At 44.8% G+C, this 20,246-nt stretch overlaps 1 protein-coding gene across 2 annotated transcripts in view; it reads left to right on the top strand.

Annotated features, from left to right (window-relative positions):
- The window catches only part of znf423 (zinc finger protein 423), a 154,714-nt gene that overhangs the window by 111,573 nt on the left and 22,895 nt on the right, over nt 1-20,246 (top strand). The window lies entirely within an intron of this gene.

The following is a 20,246-nucleotide window of genomic DNA, read 5'->3' as shown; positions in this document are numbered from 1 at the left end:
GTTTAGCTGATTTTACTCTGTTCCAGACAGAAATTCACTCTGTGAAGAATCACCGAGAATCTGTGTTTGTTGTTCTCGTGTTTCCAGAAACTTTGATGTGACAGGACACCCAAAGTGTTCCACAGAAATGTTGTTTTCCATCTCTTCGGTGTGACGCCACGCCGTTGCTCGTCCTGCTGTGATTGGTTCTTTAATTAGTTCCTAACAAGAGCCTTCAGGAAGCCAGCGTGCTGATTGGATGTCTTATCATTGTTAATTAGCTCAATTAAGTCATTAGGAGGGTCCTCAGCCTTGCTTCCTGGGGCCACACAGGTAGTGCCTCCCCCCCACTCGCCCCCCTGCCTCAGTGCCGTCAAAATGGAGAGAGAGGAAATCAAAGGGCGTGTATTTAGAAAATGAAGTCTCCATAGCTCTCTCTCTCTCTCTCTCTCTCTCTCTGTGTGTGTATGTGTGTGTGTGTGTGTGACATCGTATAAGCAAACCTGAATTAGAGTCAAAGCAACAAATTCAGCCAAACTCAGATCGGTGACGTTATTTTTTGTGTTTTTGGTGCCGAGTGCGTCTGCGGTATCCAGGTGTGGCACAGCCTGAGGTGGTTAAAAACACACATCTGGAGCAGAGAGAGCTCTCCACTCCCAGATGTGCTCCTGTCAGACAGAAATACACTCAGTGTTTACAGTTGGAAGGGTGGAGCTGTGTCCAGACATCAGCTGTCTGTCAGGTGTTTCTGTACAGAGGTGGGCAGATGTTATTTTGATGTTCAAGTTACAAAAGGACAAGACAACAACAACGCACGCACACACACACACACACACACACACACACACACACACACACGCACACACACACACACACACACACACACACACACACACAGAGCTATGAAGTCAGCCATGAGGAGATGTTAGGTCGAGCATGGTTGGGTGGAGAGATAATTACAGCAACGAGTCTTTGTCTCCAGCTGCTGTGTGTGTGTGTGTGTGTGTGTGTGTGTGTGTGTGTGTGTGATCACTAATGTGAGCATGTGTGTGCATGATTCCCATCAACCTATAATTGTTAATAATGATGTATTGTTGAGTGAGCAGAAGATGGGTGGGCGGGGTTTCAGCAACACGTTGATCAGGATGTCTGCAGCGATTAATTCGGCTTGTTGATCAGGGATTGATTAGACACTCCTGGTTAGAAGGTTCTTTCTGGAGATCCTCTCTGCGTCTCAAACACAAACAGGACAACCAGAAACAAACCACTTCCTGTCGTCTTCTAGAGTTAGAGAAAAAACAGAGAAAGGAAAAAAGCCATAAAGCGTTGAACACGATGAGATAAATGTTGGAAGGATTTCATAGGATTCCTTTTGTAACGTCACAAAAACATCTAAAAGAACCACAGCAGGAGGGACAGGAGAGTCAAGGTGCTGAAACTATGCCCAGCAACCACCACTCTGACTTCTCTTTGTTCTCTCTGTGTGTGTGTGTGTGTGTGTGTGTGTGTGTGTGTGTGTGTGTGTGTGTGTGTGTGTGTGTGTGTGTGTGTGTGTGTGTGTGTGTGAGAATGTATTAATATTGATTTTGCATTCTGGCAGGGGGTCTTTGAACCTTACTTTCCCTACTTGAGGCCTGCAGGGACATATTGTAACCACACACACACACACACACACACACACACACACACACACACACACACACACACACACACACACACACACACACACACACACACACACACACACACACACACACACACAGAGTTCTGCGTCAAATTTAATTAATGAAATAACTGCGTGCTGATGGAGAGACAGAATGTTTAGGATATGTCTAACTGTTGGTGGGCGTGCACACACACACACACACACACACACACACACACACACACACACACACACACACACACACACACACACACACACACACACACACACACACACACTCACACACGTGCTGGTGAGACTGATGAGACAGACGAAGGCTAAACGCTGAATCCCAGAAGTGTTTCTGCTCCACATGTGAACTCGCTCTAGTCAAGTGGAGCACTAGCCACACTCCTGTGTGTGTGTGTGTGTGTGTGTGTGTGTGTGTGTGTGTGTGTGTGTGTTTTATGGATATTGGCAGAAGATGTGATCACCGTTCTAACAGCTGTTTGGTACAAATTATGTTTTTATGGTAAAAATTCCCTTAAAGGAAATACGTCCACATTTTGATATGAAACATTTCAAATGATTGCTGTAATTGTGTGTTTTACGTTCTTTATGCGTTTTATGTGTTTTGTTTGTTTTACGTGTTTTATGTTTTTTATGTGTTTTGTGTGTTTTATGTGTTTTACGTGTTTTACGTGTTTTATGTGTTTTGTGTGTTTTATGTGTTTTGTGTGTTTTGTTTGTTTTACGTGTTTAACGTTTTAATGTGTCTTGTGTGTTTTGCGTGTTTTATGTTTTTTATGTGTTTTGTGTGTTTTATGTGTTTTACGTGTTTTATGTGTTTTGTGTGTTTTATGTGTTTTGTGTGTTTTACGTGTTTTATGTGTTTTGTGTGTTTTACGTGTTCTATGTGTTTTGTGTGTTTTGTGCGTCTTATGTTTTTAATGTGTTTTGTGTGTTTTACGTTCTTTATGCGTTTTATGTGTTTTGTTTGTTTTACGTGTTTAACGTTTTAATGTGTCTTGTGTGTTTTGCGTGTTTTATGTTTTTTATGTGTTTTGTGTGTTTTATGTGTTTTACGTGTTTTATGTGTTTTGTGTGTTTTATGTGTTTTGTGTGTTTTACGTGTTTTATGTGTTTTGTGTGTTTTACGTGTTTTATGTGTTTTGTGTGTTTTGTGCATCTTATGTTTTTTATGTGTTTTGTGTGTTTTATGTGTTTAGTGTGTTTTTGTCTATGTTTTTGTGTGTTTTACGTGTTTTACGTGTTTTATGTGTTTTGTGTGTTTTATGTGTTTTGTGTGTTTTACGTGTTTTATGTGTTTTACGTGTTTTATGTGTTTTACGTGTTTTACGTGTTTTATGTGTTTTGTGTGTCTTATGTTTTTTATGTGTTTTGTGTGTTTTACGTGTTTTATGTGTTTTGTGTGTTTTGTGCGTCTTATGTTTTTTATGTGTTTTGTGTGTTTTATGTGTTTAGTGTGTTTTTGTCTATGTTTTTGTGTGTTTTGTGTGTTTTTTGTGTTTTATGTGTTTTGTCTGTTTTGTGTGTTTTACGTGGTTTGTGCGTTTTGTGTGTTTTACGTGTTTTATGTGTTTTGTGTGTTTTACGTGTTTTGTGTGTTTTACGTGTTTTATGTGTTTTGTGTGTTTTGTGCGTCTTATGTTTTTTATGTGTTTTGTGTGTTTTACGTGTTTTATGTGTTTTGTGTGTTTTGTGCGTCTTATGTTTTTTATGTGTTTTGTGTGTTTTATGTGTTTAGTGTGTTTTTGTCTATGTTTTTGTGTGTTTTGTGTGTTTTTTGTGTTTTATGTGTTTTGTCTGTTTTGTGTGTTTTACGTGGTTTGTGCGTTTTGTGCGTTTTACGTGTTTTATGTGTTTTGTGTGTTTTACGTGTTTTGTGTGTTTTACGTGTTTTATGTGTTTTGTGTGTTTTGTGCGTCTTATGTTTTTTATGTGTTTTGTGTGTTTTATGTGTTTAGTGTGTTTTTGTCTATGTTTTTGTGTGTTTTGTGTGTTTTATGTGTTTTACGTGTTTTATGTGTTTAGTGTGTTTTGTGTGTTTTGTGTGTTTTATGTTTTTTATGTTTTTTGTGTATTTTATGTGTTTTATGTGTTTTGTGTGTTTTATGTATTTTATGTGTTTTACGTGTTTTATGTGTTTTATGTGTTTTGTGCGTTTTGTGTGTCATGACCAACTGGAAGGAGAACAACCAGTTTTCTCTGGTTTTTCGACACCCTCCCAGGTACAGAGGTACTTCTTCTGCTGCAGCTGCTAAATTCTGCTCCTCTGTTTTAGCTAAAGTCCTTCTGCACATAAACATATTTATACTAAACACCATCAGCTGTTGGTGTTTCCATGTGGTCAGCACCAGTGCTTTTTTCCAATTGGATCCAGTAAATCTGATTTAATGGTCCTGCATCACAGAGATTAGGTTAGCTGCTAGCTATGACAGCATCCTGCCAGCCCCGCCCACAGGTAAAATCCTACCTGTGCGTGGGTTTTGGTCCACCTTTGTTCTCCTCGAGGCAGAGCGTAAGCCCCCCCCCCCCCATTCTCTCTCTCTCTCTCTCTCTCTCTCTCTCTCTCTCTCTCTCTCTCTCTCTCTCTCTCTCTCTTTCTCTCTCTCTCTCTCTCTCTCTCTTTCTCTCTCTGTGTCTCTTTCTCTCTCTATCCCTCCCTCTTGGTCCCCCCCCCCTGTCTCTTTCTCTCTCTGCCTCTCTCTCTTTCTGCCCCCCCCCCCCCCCCTTCCCCCTCTCTGGGGTAACTGTTTAGAAGTCTTCATGCACACGGATACAAACCTCCTGACGCATGTATATTTGATTCCTGCCTCGGAATAATTAATACCTTTGTCTTCATTTATTTATTTGTTTGTATTTGAGGCAGACAGCGGGGAGAAATGTGTTTGTGTGCTTGTGAGACCGCAAAGAAGAAGGCATTCATTCAGCACATTGAAAACTGACTTTGTTTGCTCGACAGCATCAAGCTCACAGGTGGTCTAAAGCTCCTTAAAGCCGGGCGTACACCGTGCGACTTTTTCACTCGTGGCACTCAGCTTCAGCTCAAACTGTACGACTTCCTCGCCGGGCAGATCTCACGAGTCATGCGCTCACACTGTTCGTCTGGTAGCAACACGTCGGCCCTAAAAATATGCTAAAACAGCAGTTTTTACTCAACACGTCAGACTTTTTTGTCTTGTATTGCCTGTTGTCCTTCGGGAGTGCTGCAGGAGGACACACAGGGATTTATGGGGGTTGGATGAGGAAAACGGAATAAAGAACGTAAATCTGTGTTTTGTGATCAGTTTAATTTGACACGAACACAACAAACACACTTTTTTGACAATCTTTGTGAGTAAAAAAACGTGTAGAAATAAAAACGAACAACGTGTGTTATTAGGGAAATAGCGGGCGAGCGGCGTTGATACAGGATTGCGCATGCGCCGTGAGCGGTTCTGATACTTTTTGGGTCGCAGCTGCTCGCAGTGCCGCTTCAACAGTGGGATACCCTCACGAGGGACGAGCAAAATATTAAACACGCCAGAAGTCCGTGCGAGCTCACGACTGCTTATCGGTAGCTGGTCACGTGGTGTTAATCGCCTCTCATAACCCCCTGTACACTACACAACGCTCAGCGCAAAACTCGCCCCGATCTTGTGGATTCTCGCACAAGTGGAAAATCGGCTCAAAAAAGTGAAAAAGTCGCATAGGCTTAAGACACCTGATCAGGAGGAGATAGTTTCAGATTTAGTTCAATTCAAGTCAATTCAAAAATACTTTATTAATCCCAGAGGGAAATTGATTGCTGTAGTATGGTATTTGTAATCCTCAACCACCTTCACTTCTTCTCACATGATGGAAACAGTGTTTGACTCCACCCTGTTTCTTCTGAAGTCTAAAATCATCTCCTTTGTTTTGTTCATGTTCAAGGTCATATGATTGTTTCCACACCATGCCACAAAGCGCTCCACCAGCTCTCTGTACTCAGCTTCCTGTCCATCTCTGATACACCCGACAACTGCAGAGTCATCTGAGTATTTCTGTAGATGACAGGTCTCTGATTTGTACTGGAAGTCTGAGGTGTACAGGGTGAAAAGGAATGGTGAGAGTACAGTCCCCTGTGGTGCTCCAGTGTTACTGATCGCCTGATTTGATGTGCAGTTCTTCAGCCTCACAAACTGTGGTCTGTTTGTCAGGTAGTCTTTAATCCAGGCGATAGTTCAGGCCCCCACCTGTGTCTTCTGCAGTTTCTGGCAAAGTACATCAGGCTGGATTGTGTTAAATGCACTGGAGAAATCAAAGAACATGACCCTGACAGTGCTGCCTGCTTTGTCCAGATGACAGTGGGTTGGTTGAAGCAGCTGGATGATGGCATCTTCAACTCCAGCTCCATGGCGATAAGCAAACTGCAGCTGGTCCTAATATGTTCTAGTTTGCTTATTCAGGTGGACCAACAGGAGTCTCTCCAGGACCTTCATGATGTGGGATGTCAGGGCAACCGGTCTGTAGTTGTCATTGACTGATGGGCGAGTTTTCTTTGGAACTGGAACAAGGCAGGATGTCTTCCACAGGACTCGAACCTTCTCCTGGGCCAGGCTGAGGTTGAAGAGGTGCTGCAGAATCCCACAGAGCTGCTCTGCACAGGCCTTAAGTACCCTGGGGCTGACACCATCTGGACCTGCGGCCTTGTTCCTGTTCAGTCTCTCCAGCTGCCTCTTCACCTGACTTCTAGAGACAGATAGGTGGGAGGGGGAGGTAAATGGGGCAGCAGCATCTCTGAAGACAGATTTATAGAACCAGAAGAGTCCATGACTGCGTTAGAGGACAAAAGAGCTGGCGTGTGACAGGAAAATGTTGGATCAGAGGAGGATGGGATGTCTGATTGGCTGGGGACAGGAGAGGAGGATGCTGGGTTTGTTCCTGAACTGAACCTATTGAAGAACTTGTTCAGTTCATTGGCTGTGTCCAGACTGCCATCTGTGCAATCCTTCCTCTGCTTGAAGCCTATGATCTTCTTCATCCCTGACCAGAACTCTCTGATATTGTTCATCTGTAGTTTGTTCTCCAGCTTCTTCCTGTATGCCTCCTTGCTGTCTCTGATCTTGATCTTCAGTTGCTTCTGTATACTCCTCAATAATTCCCTGTCTCCCTCCTTGAAGGCTCTTTTTTCTCTCATTTAGCAGATTCTTCAATTCACTGGTGATCCAGGGTTTGTTACTAGCAAAGCATCTCACTGTTCTGGTGGGTATGATATTGTCCACACAGAAGGTTATATAGTCAGTGACACATCCAGTCATGGCATTGATGTCCTCTTCATATCCTTGGCAGAGAGTCATCCAATATGTGGTCTCAAAACAACCCTGCAGGGCTTCTTCAGTGTCCTGTGACCATTTTCTCACAGTTCTTCTTGTCACAGGTTGCTTCTAAACAAGTGGTTTGTATTCTGAGCAGAGGAAAACAAGATTGTGATCTGATTGTCCTAGAGGAGGTCTTGTTTTGGACATGTACAGGTATGCATTATTTACATTTGCATAACACAAACCCAATGTCTTGTTTTCTCTGGTGGAGCAGCTGACAAACTGATGAAATGTTGGAAGTGTAGCAGAGAGCAAGGCATGATTAAAATCACCAGATATAGCCACAAATGCATTGGGGTGCTGGGTTTGTAGCTTAGCGACAACGGAACTGATGGCATCACATGCATTCTCAGCAATGGCTGAAGGTGGAATATAAACGGTTGCCAAGACAACACTGGTGAACTCTCTTGGCAAATAATATGGGCAACAACTTACTGCCAAGAGTTCATCATCTGGGCTACAGAGACGACATTTAACTGAAACATGACCTGTATGGCACCATCTGTTGTTGACAAGCACTGCCACTCCACCTCCTTTCCTTTTCCCGCTCCTCTTCAGATCTCTGTCTGCTCGTACAGTCAGGAATCCTGACCCTGGTATCGGGGATATGGTCCTGCAGCCACGTCTCAGTGAAACACATAACACTGCACTGCCAAAACTCTGGCTGAGTCCTTGAAAGGGCTTGGAGTTCCTCCATCTTGTTGGCCAGTGATCTCACATTGCCCATTATGATCGATGAAAGAGATGGTTTGAATTTCCTCTTTCTCTGTCTCGATTTGCTCCCGCTCTGCATCCACGCTTCTCGCATCTTAGCTCATTTGGGATTTGGGGCTTCAGTTGAAGTATTATTTCAGTCTTTCCAATGTTAATCAGCTGCTCTCGATTGTAAACCAGCTTGTTGCCATGGTTTCACATCATAACAAATGCTCAAAAGGTGAAAAAAGTGAAAAAATAGCAGTAAAAATCCTCCAAGCTTCACAACATCAGAAACAGAAAAGTAAAATGTCCAAAAAAACTACAGTTTTTCTTGAGAAACTAGAAGAAAAAATGTCAGGCTAAACTTACTTATAGTCAACAGAGCTACTCCAACATGCAGCCACCCAGAGCAGCGCAGTTCGGGAATGAGTGAAACATTAGGATTAAACAACGTTCTTTTCCTGGAGTTAATGGATGCGCTCTTTAATTTTTTAGGTTGGAGTGGAAACATTTGTAGTTTACAACAGATAGCTGATTCTTCTGGTCTGAAGGTGTTCAGTATTATAAGTAAATCCTCGTTTAAGTCACCAAACTGAACCTGTTCACTTTTATAGTTTTAGTGGGTTGTTTAGTTCGGTTTCTTCAGCTATGAACGAGTGAATCTAAAACAATCCACTCAGTACGGTTCATGTGTCCATTGCTGCCTTTGCTGTGTCTCCACCTGCATGCTGCTGTTGAGAGGGAGTGCCTGTTATTACTCACACCAGACTAAATAATTCAAGTGTAATTGAAGATAATCAGATTATTTTGCTGCTTAATCTGACAAGGTCAGGCAGCTCGTCAGGACCGGGAGCGGCTAATCTCTCCACAAGTGACTGCTCCTGGTGGTTCAGGTCTGATTGTGCTGTTGGAAAGGTTTGTCATGACCTCGTCCCCTCAGCTGGACGCGTCTTTCCTCTAAAACGCTGCCTTGATTAGTCATTCTTAACTTTGGGCGCTCCCCACAAACCGCCGCTTTCTTGAGTTACTGGTGAACAATGAGAGTGAACCATTCTGTGTGTGTGTGTGTGTGTGTGTGTGTGTGTCTTTTTTGTCTCTCTCATTCATCCACAGACAGCCTCCCTCTCTTTTTTTTTACAGGATTCTGCTTCTTGTGTCTCGTTCACCTATGTTTACAGCCAACAGGCATCTTTTCAGCCACCTACACACACACACACACACACACACACACACACACACACACACACACACACACACACACACACACACACACACACACACACACACACACACACACACACACACACGCAGCAGAGGGAGGTCTCTAACCATGGTTGCAGGTATCTGGCAGCCTTTTCCACACATGGCCGAGTCATGATTAAGTGTCTTCATTAGCATGCTACTCTGCACTGTATGTGTGTGTGTGTGTGTGTGTGTGTGTGTGTGTGTGTGTGTGTGTGTGTGTGTGTGTGTGTGTGTGCGCGCGCGCTCTGGGGAGGTAAAACTTAAGGATATTTTTGTTTTTTCAGTTTTTGGAATCTGAAACAAAAATAAAAATGATTCTTATTTCTTGTCTTTGCTTTGGTGTTTTTGTGTATTAGTTGTGTCGTGTGCATGACCACAGATCAGCTCGGCTTGGCACGTATCGGTGTGTGTGAGATAGAAACAGGAAGAGGCACTCAGTGGGAGATTTCTGGCCGGGGCGAGGGGCGAGGACGGGCAGGCTGGACCAAGGTCAATCTCACTCTGTGTGTGTGTGTGTGTGTGTGTGTGTGTGTGTGTGTGTGTGTGTGTGTGTGTGTGTGTGTGAGTGAGTGTCTTCCAAATGAACAGAACAATTTGTGATGTAATATTCAAATGTACATTTGAGACAAGCTGGGATCCTACCGGACTTCCACTAGTTGGTGACTTACGGTAACGCCGAGCGAGGCGGTAGAAGCGCTCCTGATTTACTCAGACTTTTCCTTGTTTTAAAGCTCAGAACCGGCTCAGAGTACTCCAGCTCCTCCGGAAAGTGTCTCGTGTCTTTGTTCTTTCACAGGCTGAACTGAACCTGGAACAGCTTCCAGATGGCTGGAGTTGCTTTGGGATTCTGTGATCTTTCTAAAAAATCCCAGTGTCAGGAGCACAAGGCCCTGGAGACAGGAGAGGGGATCGGGAATCCTCAGGAATTAGTCTTTTTTTCCAACAGCCTCAGAAACAGGAGTTGTGTAAGAACAACAATGATTTTCATGTTGTGAACAGAGTTTCTAAATGTCTCTGATGTGTAAGAAGGACTGTGGACATTCTGATGGACTTCAGGGACCTGAAGGACAGGAGACACCAACGCAACTTTTAACACCTCTGCTCTGCAGGAGTCATTTGATGTCCCTTCACGTCCCGTTTGAAACCCTCTCCTCCGTTTCCGTCTCTCCTCGTCTCTTCAGGTCCAGATGGGCAGTTTGCAGGTCAACTGGAATAGCTGGAGCTGCATTAGTAGCATCCTGCTGTGAGCTCTTATTGGCTCGGCTCTTCGTCTCTCCTCCTCCGTTAACCAGACTCACACGCAGGTTTCCTCTGGTGGTTCTGGGTTCTGATCATCAGAACATAACAGGAAGTGTTTAAACCAGAGTAAAATGTGTCTTTAATTGTCTCTCTGACACCTGCTTCAGCAGCTTTATTAGATATGATTTCACACGATAAAGAGAGAGAGGTGCATTCTGGGTGGAGTTCTGCTGAATGGAAAATTAAGCCATAGGTCTCTCAGGCTTTTTTCTCTGGTGTGTGTGTGTGTGTGTGTGTGTGTGTGTGTGTGTGTGTTTGAGTTAATGTTGTTGTGGAATGGAGATTGGCTTTTTAGTGGTATTTGGATGCAGAGATGCAGTGAGGATAAGCCTGCTAGCTCCCTCTGACTCCCCTCGGGAGAGCAGATTAAAGACACACACACACACACACACACACACACACACACACACACACACACACACACACACACACACACACACACACACACACACACACACACACACACACCAGTAAACAGCAGGCTAGGATTAGATGGAGGTGAGTGAACAGACATATTTCTGTAGGATTTAGCTGCCAACAGGAATGTTTATGGAATTGTTAACACTCTGCATTATTCCGAGCTCACTGCTCTTTCCAGAGTTAAAAAAGTGTTGTTGCTCAGCTTAGTTCGTTATGCAGACCAGAGGCGTTGCTGCTGCTTTCATCCTCTCATCCTTGTTACCTCTGAGATGAACAGAGATAAAAAAAACTACCGAACAGATCAAACAGATCTGTGAATAAACTACATTTTTTACCTATAAAAACATTACAAACCTAAATTATTTTCATTCAACATGGACGCTGTTCTCCTAGAAACTCATCCAGAAGGAGAACGTGGAGAACAGCTCCCAAATCAGAGCGCCGCTGTCGTTCAGGCAGCCGGAGGTGACCGGCTCTCCATCACCTTGACAACTAGATCAGAGCCTTGATTACTGTTGCCTTGGTGATTAGCTGGGGAAACCTGTGTGTGTGTGTGTGTGTGGTCTGAGTGAACTCATGCTAACATCTGACTCTGACCTGAAAAATTGTCATATTTTTCACAAAAAGGAATCTAATTCCTCACAGAAAGGCCACAGCTGGGATCTGAACCTGCAACCTCCAGGCTCTAGCTGTGCCAACAGGTTGCCACAGAACACCAGCTGCAATAATAATATTAGTAATAATAAACCCAAACTCAGTATGAGCCTCATGAAGCTTACAGTCAGGATCTAGTTGGAGGAAAATCTTCGGTTGGATTCAGGCTGAATTTGATATTTTTGAAGGTCGTCGGTGGCAGAAGATGTGATTATGGGTTAGGGTTATTCAGTTTAGTCTCCCGTCTGAATCACAACGGAGACGTCTGAAGAAAAAGTGATTCACTGTGCAAACAAATGTTTAAGTGTGTGTGTGGCGATGAGAGAGGGAGGAGGATGACAGGTACTCCACGTTCATTTATTATCTGAGGGAGCTGGAGTGTTTGTTGATGCACACACACACACACACACACACACACACACACACACACACACACACACACACACACACACACACACACACACACACACACTGATTAGTCTTATTCCCTCTTGGCCACTTTCAAGCTTTCAATTAAGATTCTAAACACAAATATTCTCTGCATTCATTACTCCCATCCCTGCTAACGAGCTAAAAGAGCTGTGTGTGTGTGTGTGTGTGTGTGTGTGTTTAGTAGCTTTCCTCTGAGCCTTTAAACGAAAGTTCCTCATTTCAGATTAATGTTCTGATCATGAAGATGTTATAATATTCACATCTCGTTATGAGTAAAAGCCTCAGGTTACCACGGCGACATTCTTCCCTTCCTGTGTGATTATCATTTCATTTGTTTGGGTTGATGGTTCTGTAAGACGTCTGTAGTTTATGTTCTAAAATGTTCTGCAGGAAGTGGACGCAGAAACACCGACACTGCTCTGGATCAACAACGTCCCACGATGGAATGTGAGACGATAAGTGTTTCTGTGTGCGCGCGTGCGTGCGTGTGTGCGCGTGTGTGCGTGTGTGTGTGCGTGTGCGTGTGTGTGCGTGTGTGTGTGTGTGCGTGTGTGTGTGTGTGTTATAAGCTTTCTTGCACTGGTTTTGGTACTCCAGTATTTTGGCTGCAGCAGGATAGAGCGCTCCAGATACCTACAGTTATGTAATCTGAGAGGGAAAATCCAAGCTGCTGTAAACACACACACACACACACACACACACACACACACACACACACACACACACACACACACACACCAGCTCCTTCCAAGATTTACTTGCACTTCTGCGCTACACAAAAATGCTCAATTTGTGCACAAACTGGTCATCACCATATGCTGTTCCTGTCTGCCAATAACATGCCTGTCTGTGTGTAGCTGCACTTATGAATGTGTGAACACGCATGTGTGTGTGTGTGTGTGTGATGAGAGAGAGAGAGAGAGAGAGAGAGTGTGTTTACAAACTGTTAAACTTGAAGCTGAAGAATTTCTGTGTTTTACCAGGAATATTCCAACTTTTTAAGACGTTTTTTTTTTACCCTTTCAAACATCATAACTGATTTCATGTCAGTTATGATGTTTTTGGACGTTTATTTTCACATCATCTTCGGTGTGAAGCCAGAGCCTTCCTTCCTCCTCCTGTATCAGGCGGTCTCTGTTCACCCATCGGGATGCTCTGGTCTCAGCTGTCCTCCTTTAATTCAGTCAACAAACAAATTCATGTTTACTGTCAGAAAATCAGCCTAAAGGGAAATAATCACTTTTATTTATTAAACTTTGTATTATTCTATGAAATAAGTAGATGGATATTTGCCCCAACACATCATCCTAAATCTACAGTTTTACCTTAAAAAGTGAGTTTTTTAAAACTTAAACAGGAAGTAGCGTGTTTGCTCTTAAATAGTTTTTTCCAATTACAACAAAACAGACAAATAAAAGAGACAAAACAATTAAACAATAATCCTATTTAAGCATCTTTACAAAAAATATCTTGCCTACATTCCAGCATTTTATTCTAATAATTTCCTTTATGCATGAAACATCTTATTTGAATAATTTCTGCTTTATTTCATCCTAGAGGAGCTTAATATCTCTAATCCCTCTGTTACGATGACACGTAACCTAAAACCATAAATGTTTACTTTTCATTAACAAAAAACATTAAATCCTACTTTTTAAATAATTCTTTACCTCTTTACTCCTTTAAGCTGCTAAAACTCAGTTTGCCTTCAGTTATGATAGTTTTATTTGTCAGAACTCTTCTGAAAGGAGACCAGGCCTAAAGCGAGACCCTGTGGAACGCCACCAGCTCTTCTCTGCAGAGGTGACCGTATTTAGGAACAGTTGTGATTCAGGAGAACCTGAAGTGAAACTGTTTTGCCACGCGTGTCAGAATCTTCTCTGATGTGTAAACAGAAGCCTCATACCAGACCTTTAGTCTCGAAGCATCAACCTTCATCTGATTAAAGTAAAAACATCCACTCAGTCGGATCTGAGAGCAGATAAATAAGAATCGCCTCTATGAGAGAGTGATAGATACATTGAGAGAAAATGGAAGATGAGAGAAGGGAGGGTGTGTGTGTGTGTTTGTGTGTATGTGTGTGTGTGTGGGTGTTAGAGTCTCACGGGACCTCAGCACTGCAGCATTCTTTCTCTGTTTGTGTGTGTGTGAGAGGGTGAGGAAAGGTGGGGCTCTCCTGGGACCCCTCCAGCACTGCAGCAGGTTCTGTGTGTGTGTGTGTGTGTGTGTGTGTGTGTGTGTGTGTGTGTGTGTGTGTGTGTTCTACAGCCCCCACACTACCAGTGGGTCAATCTCACAACCTCCTGCATCAGACCCCCCCCCCCCCCCCCCCAACACCACTACTCGCCCCTGGTTGCTATGGTAACACACCTTGAGCAAGCCCCCCAGAGAGGTGCACACTCCTCCTCCTCCTCCTGCCGTCCACTGCTCTCTTTGCTGCACACGTTCTTCCTCACCGTGCCTCTCTCTACGCCCGTCCTGTCCTCTTCCACTCATCCTCCCTTCTTTCATTTTTCACTCGTTCACCTCCTCTCCCACCTCCTGGCTCAGGTTCAGAGATGGACCCATTTGGTTTTTGGGGATGGAGTAGCTCGTGGGAGCAAGGGAGGCCAGTAATGGAGGGCAGACACCCACGGGACCCCCAGCGGCTCATTCAAAGCAGCGTGGAAGGGGGTTGGGGGTGGTGAGAGGCAAACACCTTAGGGAACCCCCCAACGCAACCCGAGGAGCTCATTTATGTTGTTGCAGGTTCTGTGATGAGGCCGCCGTAAATGGGTTGTGTGTGCTGGGGCCGATGCCACCTGGTCCTTCTCCTCTGGTCAATTAGCAGAGACAGAAAGTCGGTTAATGAGCGAGAATGAGACCGAGCTGCAGCATGAGCAATGAGGGTGTGTGTGTGTGTGTGTGTGTGTGTGTGTGTGAGAGAGAGAGAGAGAGAGAGCCCCCCCCCCCCCCCCCCCCTCCATCCGTTATGTTTGTTCTTCTGGGGAAATCTGGTCACCTGAACCCAAACATGGATTGTGGAGATGGTTCATAAAAGCTTTGTTCTTAAATGAAGATCAACCTGCTGCCTTTGAACTTAACTCTGTGATTAAAGCTCTGGTTACCATAGAAACCGTTTAACATTTGTTTCTGAGTTTCATGTGCAAGCTGAACGTAAAAATGTTCTCCAGCCCCCGCCTCCTTCATCAGCCTCAGAACGGAGAGGAAAACGTCTCTTCCACGTCACTGGGAAAAGTAGTGATCATGGCCCAGCCCACTTTGGCTTGGGACCGCTCACGTGAAGGAGAAAGCGCATCTCGGCTAGAAAGTCAGGAGAGGACTCGTATTGCTGTTAGCTAGTCAGAATCCGATGTTTTTATTTCACGAGTATTAACTCAGTCACTCCCAGCCGTTTCCTGATCAGAAAGCCCTTCGCTGCCAGTGTTTTTCAGCGTTTTTACTGTTTTTTGAAGAGTCACAGAACGTTGCGCGCTAGGATGATGTCAACCCCAAAACTACCAAACCAGAGGAGACTTTCATAATCCGTTGTCGAATTGTGATTGGTAGAAGCTTTTCCGGTTCGCTCCCCACTTTTTTTTACAGCGGCGGCCCAAAACGATCTCCTAACACATGGATTTTCTGGTTCCTGATCACGTGACGTGTGACGTATGCAGATTAAGGTCGGCTTTAGAGCCGGGATGTTTGTTCTCACGGTGCGGGGGCTCGTCCGACGCCCACACAGTAAAAAATGCAAATGCAGTGAACGGTTGGATTCAAAATGACGACTTTTGTCGTCAGTGGCAATTAATAGCAGCATTTATCCTAAATGTGTGCTTACCTTGTCTACGGAGATTCCACAAGTAATGGCGATTACGTTTTACTGCTTAAAGCTGCTTTAGCCGATCTTCAAACAAGCGGTTTTGAACGCAAACACGATCACAGCCCTCCCCTCGGGAATCTTCCCTGAGACGCTGCTGCTGCAACTGGAAACAAGATGGCGCTAAACACCAGTTGCTGTTTTCTAGCCCACACCAGTGGTGTTCATCTGCTAAAGGCGTGTGATGAGTGGCGGACCCGGAGAAGTGCGACAGTGAGACCAACAACTGGGTTCCTTATATAGGAAACATTTATTTTTCTGATTGGCTTAATGAACTGACCTGGATTGGAATGCTTATTATGTGAAGTGCCTTGAGATGACTCTTGTCGTGATTTGGTGCTATTTAAATAAAACTGAATTGAAATGAATTGAATTGAACAACCAGGCGGTCAAGTAGTTAGTTTTGGTCCAAAACGTGTTATTGTTGGTTTTTAGACAAATGTGAGCGAACCACTTTATTAAGTAATGAATTTATTTTTAATCCCCACATCTATTATCTAGCTATACAATGTTAGGATGTTGTTAACATCATCATCGTCAACCTTTATTTATAAAGCACATTTAAACGGCGACAACGCCAACCAAAGTGCTGTATGCGACAATACGTCACCAAACTAGATACAGCAACATAAAATAGGTAAAACAAATAAAAACTATAATAACAAAAAAACAGGAAAGCACAAGGGTTAAACAGCCTCAGCCGGGAAGGCCAGGGAATAAAAATAAGTCTTCAAACGTACTTTAAAAGTGGGAAGGGAGGGGGCAAGTCGGACCGTCAGGGGGAGTTGGTTCCAAAGTTTAGGCGCACAAACGGAAAAAGCCCGTTCGCCACGGGCCATGTAGCGGGCAGGAGGGACAAGCAGAAGGTGCTGGTCAGAGGACCTCAGGGTTCGCGCCGAAACATAGGGACTCAAAAGATGTGCCAAATAAGAGGGGGCCCATTTCATGAATAGATTTGTAAACCGACAGAAGAATTTTGAACTTAGGCCTAGTCCACATGTAGCTGGGTTTTTTAAAGACGAATATCCGCCCCTCCAAAAACTTGCATCCACACCACCTCGTTTTTAAAAAAAAAACCTCTGTCCACACGTACCCGGATAAATACGTTGTTAAGGACATGCCAGACCTGTAGGCGGCAGTACGTCCCCCGTTCTTAACCTCGTCCTTCGTCTGTGGTCTTCCGCAAGGAGCAGTAATTCCGCTTGCAGAAACAAACAAGCAAAAAGCGCTTGGACAATTGATAAAGCGAGCGCAGCTCTGAGGGCATCCATGCTGTCGGCTAGTGTAAACACAGGTCGCACACGTGATGTCAGCATTTTTTTGTCGCGGAAAGTGACGTTGCGGACCTTAAAACTCCGGTTTTGTCTGTCCACACGCAGACACCCAAAATGGAGAAAACACAGATCTTCACTTTGGCCGGAGTTTTTAAAAAGATCTGTTTTCATGTGAAAAAACTCCGTTTTCGTGTGGATGACAGGCCAAAACGTAGAAAAATATCCACGTTTTGGCAGATCCCCGGCTACGTGTGGACAGGGCCTCAATACAAAACCGAACTGGAAGCCAGTGTAAATTTGCCAGAACAGGGGTGATATGCTGTGAAATGTTAAGAGGCATGAAAAAAATGTTTAGAGCTAGCTTGTTTTCAACATATGCTATTATTGCTTTACGCAAAAAATATGCATGTGACTTTTATTTAGAAAGTTCCTGGATGACTTCCTGTCTGAAAGCATGGCACATAAAAAACTGCATTTGCGGTCAGTGGAAAGGCGCCCATCCACTCTGACGGGGACCGGTTTACCTGGCGTTTACGAGTCCAGGTGACTCAAGTCCTTCGTTTACTCTGGAGACCACAGGAGGTAAAACAACAAGCTTTCAAAGCGTTAAACATTACTGGAGTTACGGTCAGTCTGTTTTCTCTTGGGACAAAATCTCACCTCAGCATCTGTGAAGCTTTATTTTATCATTTTAGTTTTTGCTAATGTTAAGTAGTTAAGTAGATGGCGATCTTGGTTTGGATCTAGCATTTAATTTCTGAAAGTCGTATTAAAATCCAACCTGGTTAAGGTTAGGGTTATACCTGGTTCTGCGGGTATTTAAATAAACATAAAGAGGCAAAAACATTATAATCCTTACTTTTATTGTAAATCCCAGTTTTGGAGTAATGATATGTCATTGTGAAGCCAAATGTGTGGTTTGTATGACGGGTTGTGTGTGTGTGTCCATGTTTGGAGACGATCCGAATGATAAAAGTCAGATTTGTGCTGGTCGGTCCAGCCTCCCGAGTCGTAACCTTCACCCCGAGCTTCTGCCTCTCCTCTCTGTGTTCTCCGGCCCGGCGAAGGCCTCCGGGGTTCTGTGTGTCTCAGCACGTCTGTGTCCATGTGCTGCCGGATCAAATGAACTCGGAGACAAAGCGTAGCGGCGGGATGCTCGGCAGCTCTGTCATCTCTCTATGGGTCGCTCACGGACCGGGCCGCATAGGGGGACGGCACACAGAGACGGCCGTCCCCACACACACACTGATCAAAACAATGTATTTGTCAGAAAAGAGAAGTCTTTCATGACACACACGCGCACGCACACACACACACACACACACACACACACACACACACACACACACACACACACACACACACACACACACACACACACACACACGCGCGCGGAGGCGTTGGAGGCCTCTCTCCATGCCCTTGTTCCGGACAGCCCAATTATCTCTCTGCACCTCACTGTTCTGCCCTCAGTTCTCTCTGTGGCTTCACTTTCACTCCAGTTTGATGCGTTTTGTTTCCTCTGTAGACTTCCACACTCACACTAATTGAATGACCATAAACGAGCTTCCAAAGTTTCTTTTTAGAGGCTGATGTCATCATTTAGAAGATTTAACTGCTGCTCATACGAACATGAGCCGGACTGGAAAACAGCAACATGCTTAAACTGAAAGCTTTGATGTGAGATTTAAAACGATGGAATCATTCACTTCAGTTCGGTTTACTGCTGCAGCAACAGCTCAATGTGCTGCACGAGGCTGGGCCGAAACCAGCATCCCTTTTCCTGCAGCTCCGACATCAATTTAGCTGATTCCAGTTAGTTTAGATTTTTTATTAAATTTATGAAATGTAATCAAAGACAAGAGCTCCGACCTGCTGATTTAGACCTTGACTGATTTTGAAGGTAATCAGCGACAGAGGGTTATCCCTCTGATCCTAATGAACCACTGACAGCAGCTTTAACATTTCTGTCAACCTCGGCTCGCTTCACCCTTTCCAATGAGCCAGATATTTTTCTTGGTGTAGATCTACGCCTCTGGTAGGGTCACCCATGGCAAAAAGATCCCAGATGAGGGATCAGACAAAGAGCAGCCCAAAGACCCGTTATGATGATTACCTTAAATGGAAACGGTGTTCCCTCGCCCGGATGCGTGTCACTGGGGTCCCCCTCTGGAGCCAGGCCTGGAGGTGGGGCATGTCAGCGACCGCCTGGTGGCTGGGTTTTTACCCATGGAGCCCGGCCGGGCACAGCCTGAAGAGGAAGCGTGGGTTCCACTTCCCATGGCCTCATCACTTGTGGGATGGGCCAAAGTGGTCGGGCGCAGTGTGTGACGGGTGGTGGCCAAAGGCGGGGACTTTGGCGATCTGACCCTCGGCTCCAGAAGCTGGCTCTCGGTACGTGGAATGTCACCTCTGTGGTGGGACGGAGCCTGAGTTGGTGTGTGAGGTTGAGAGGATCCAGCTAGATAAAGTTGGACTCATACAAATTGCCCCCATCTCAGTGCCTGTGCGTTGGGGTTGGGCCCTCTAATCTCTGGTGCTGAGGTCACTGAGGTGCTCTAAAAGCTCCTTAGTGGCAAGGCTCCAGGAGTGGATGAGATCTGCCCAGAGTTCTTCAAGGCTCTGGATGCCGTAGGGTCGTGTTGGTTGACGCGGCTCTGCAATATCACATGGTTCCAACTACAGCGGATCACACTCCTGTGCCTCCCTGGTGAGGTCTGTTCAGGGTTCTGGAGAGGAGGGTCAGTCGGATTGTCGCACCTCAGATTCAGGAGGAACAATGTGGTTTTGGTCCTGGCCGTGGAACGCTGGACCAGCTCTATCTTTTAGGGGGTCCTGGAGGGTGCGTGGGAGTTCGCCAACCAGTCTGCGTGTGTTTGTGGATTTGAAGAAAGCTGGTGAAGGTTCTCAGTCATGGTGATCCAGAAGGGTTCAAATGAAGGTGTAACGTAGACACCAAGACACAGGCTGTCTATCTTTTGTAAAACAAATATAAGGATCATTTTGTTAAAAGAGAAAAGTCTCTCTCCTGAAGAGACTTGTGAGTTTTAGGTCAGATAAGGGACTCGAGATGGAATTTTGTTAAAGCTCCCTCCTGGTGCAAGCACACAGTTAACCCTTGGCACACTGAGGAAGCAGGCTGTGGACAAATCAGTGTCTGGTGACCTCTGACCTACGTTACGAAGGCAACTGGACTTCTTTGGTTTCTTGAAGAGGTGTCATCTTTCCAGTACCTATAATGCAGCTTTGAATCTCATTCCTAAGCAGTTTCAGTCTAACCCCGGGTTTACACGGGAGCCGTCAGCAGCACGTTACTGCAGCAGCACGTCTTGCTCGAGTAAGCTGCTGCTTGGCCCTTCCCACGAGACGCGAATCAGCAG

Source organism: Nothobranchius furzeri, chromosome 4 (assembly GCF_043380555.1).
Source record: "Nothobranchius furzeri strain GRZ-AD chromosome 4, NfurGRZ-RIMD1, whole genome shotgun sequence".
Lineage (NCBI taxonomy): Eukaryota > Metazoa > Chordata > Actinopteri > Cyprinodontiformes > Nothobranchiidae > Nothobranchius > Nothobranchius furzeri.
Note: the sequence above shows the minus strand (reverse complement) of the source record. Positions and strands in the feature narration are given on the sequence as shown.